Source organism: Arachis duranensis, chromosome 1 (assembly GCF_000817695.3).
Source record: "Arachis duranensis cultivar V14167 chromosome 1, aradu.V14167.gnm2.J7QH, whole genome shotgun sequence".
Taxonomy (NCBI): Eukaryota; Viridiplantae; Streptophyta; class Magnoliopsida; order Fabales; family Fabaceae; genus Arachis; species Arachis duranensis.
Window position 1 is genome coordinate 15,100,592 of NC_029772.3, and position 3,002 is coordinate 15,103,593.

Below are 3,002 nucleotides of genomic sequence, written 5' to 3' on the forward strand. Positions count from 1 at the left end.
ATGGAAAAACAAAAAGCTTATGCTTTTATCACACCAAACATAAAATATTGCTCGCCCTCGAGCAAGAGAAGAAAGAAAAGAAGAAGAAGAAGAAAAAAATATGGAGGAGAGGGGGAGATGTGTATTCGGCCAAGAAGGAGAAGAGAGGTTTGTGTTGTGTGAAAATTAAGGAGAATGGAGGGGTTTATATAGTGAGTGGAGAGGTAGTAGGTTTGGCCATTTAGGGTGGGTTTGGGTGGGAAAGATTTTTGAATTTTGAAGGTAGGTGGGGTTTATGGGGAAGAGTGGATGGATGTGAGTGGTGAAGGGGGTAATTGGGAAGAGAGATTGAGGTGATTGGTGAAGGGTTTTGGGGAAGAGTGTTTATTGGAAAGAGAGAATGAATGTTGAGAAGAGGGGAGAATATGTTAGGTGGGGATCCTGTGGGGTCCATAGATCCTGAGGTGTCAAGGATTTATATCCCTGCACCAATTAGGCATGTAAAATGCCTTTGGCATACCACTTCGACGTTTCCAAAAACTTGGTGCACGTTCTGGGCGTTCAACGCCCATGTGTAGCATATTTCTGGCGTTGAACGCCAGTTCCATGCTTGTTACTGGCGTTCAGTGCCAGCTTTCCTCAGGGCACATTCCTGGCGTCCAAACGCCAGGATGTTGCTTGTTTCTGGCGTTCAGCGCCAGATCCATGCTCTGTTCTGGCGTTGAACGCCAGCCAGATGCACCTTACTGGCGTTTAAACGCCAATAAGTCCTTCCTCCAGGGTGTGATTTTTCCTCTGCTGTTTTTGATTCTGTTTTTAATTTTAATAATTTTTTTCGTGACTCCTCATGATCATGAACCTACTAAAACACAAAATAACAATAAAATAAAATTAGATAAATAAAAATTGGGTTGCCTCCCAACAAGCGCTTCTTTAATGTAAATAGCTTGACAGTGGGCTCTCATGGAGCCTTAGAGAAGTTCAGAGCATGATGAAGGTTTCCCAACACCAAACTTATAATTTGATTGTGGGAGCTCTTTTGGACTCTGTACTGAGAGAAGCTCTGCATGCTTACTCTCTTTTGTTACAGAGGGATGGCCGTGTGCCTTAAACACAAGGTAGTCCCCATTCAATTGAAGGACTAATTCTCCTCTGTTAACATCTATTACAGCACCTGCTGTGGCTAGGAAAGGTCTTCCAAGGATGATGCATTCATCCTCTTCCTTCCTAGTGTTTAAGATTATGAAATCAGTAGGGATGTAAAGGCCTTCAACCTTTACTAACACGTCCTCTACTAATCCATAAGCCTGTCTTATTGACTTGTCTACCAATTGTATGAGAATAAGGCAGGCTGTACCTCAATGATCCCTAGTTTCTCCACTACAGAGAATGGCATAAGATTTATCCCTGACCCCAGGTCACACAGAGCCTTGTTAAAGGTCATGGTGCCTATGGTATAGGGTATTAAGAATTTACCAGGATCTTGTCTCTTTTGAGGTAGAGTTTGCTGAACCCATGTATCAAGTTCACTAATGAGCAAGGGAGGTTCACCTTCCCAAGTCTCATTACCAAACAACTTGGCATTCAGCTTCATGATGGCTCCTAGATATTGAGCAACTTGTTTTTCAGTTACATCTTCATCCTCTTCTGAGGAAGAATAGTCTTCAGAGCTCATGAATGGCAGAAGAAGATTTAGTGGAATCTCTATGGTCTCTATATGAGCCTCAGATTCCTTTAGGTCCTCAATTGGGAGCTCCTTCTTGTTTGAGAGACGTCCCAGGAGGTCTTCCTCACTAGGATTTTCATCCTTCTCCTCCCTTGTGCATTCGACCATATTGATTACATCAATGGCCTTGCATCTCCTCTTGGATTCTCTTCTGTGTTGCTTGGGAGAGTACTGGGAGGAGTTTCAGTGACTTTCTTACTCAGCTGGCCCACTTGTACCTCCAAATTTCTGATGGAGGACCTTGTTTCACTCATGAAACTTAAAGTGGCCTTAGATAGATCAGAGACTAAATTTGCTAAATTAGAGGGGCTCTGCTCAGAATTCTCTGTCTGTTGCTGACAAGATGATGGAAAAGGCTTGTTATTGCTTAGCCCGTTTCTTCCACCATTATTAAAGCTTTGTTGAGGCTTTTGTTGATCCTTCCATGAGAAATTTGGATGATTTCTCCATGTTGAATTATAGGTGTTTTCATAAGGTTCACCCATGTAATTAACATCTGCCATTGCAAGGTTCTCAGGATCATAAGCTTCTTCAGAACCTGCCTTTTTAGTATTGTTGGATGCATTTTGCCATCCATTCAGACTTTGAGAAATCATGTTGACTTGCTGGGTCAACACTTTGTTCTGAGCCAATATGGCATTCAGAGCATCAATCTCAAGAACTCCCTTCCTCTGAGGTGTCCCACTATTCATAGAATTCCTCTCAGAAGTGTACATGAATTGGTTATTTGCAACCATGTCAATAAGTTCTTGAGCTTCTGCAGGCATTTTCTTTAGGTGAATGGATCCACCTGCAGAATGGTCCAATGACATCTTGGAAAACTCAGATAGACCATAATAGAATATATCTAATATGGTCCATTCTGAAAACATGTCAGAAGGACACTTTTTGGTCATCTGCTTGTATCTTTCCCAAGCTTCATAGAGGGATTCACCATCTTTTTGCTTGAAGGTCTGAACATCCACTCTAAGCTTGCTCAGCTTTTGAGGAGGAAAGAATTTATCCAAGAAGACAGTGACCAGCTTATCCCAGGAGTCCAGGCTATCTTTAGGTTGTGAGTCCAACCATGTTCTAGCTCTGTCTCTTACAGCAAAGGGGAAAAGCATGAGCCTGTAGACTTCAGGATCTACTCCATTTGTCTTTACAGTCTCACAAATCTGCAAGAACTCAGTTAAAAACTGGTAAGGATCTTCAGATGGAAGTCCATGAAACTTGCAGTTCTGTTGCATTAGAGCAACTAATTGAGGTTTCAGCTCAAAATTGTTTGCTCCAATGGCAGGAATTGAGATGCTTCTTC

At 42.2% G+C, this 3,002-nt stretch overlaps 1 non-coding gene across 1 annotated transcript; it reads left to right on the forward strand.

The window, feature by feature from the left end:
- Nucleotides 1-2,575: 2,575 nt before the first annotated feature.
- On the forward strand, nt 2,576-2,679 carry LOC127742452 (small nucleolar RNA R71). The gene has a single exon (XR_008003719.1). It is a non-coding gene; the product is annotated as a small nucleolar RNA R71 (small nucleolar RNA).
- Nucleotides 2,680-3,002: the final 323 nt, after the last annotated feature.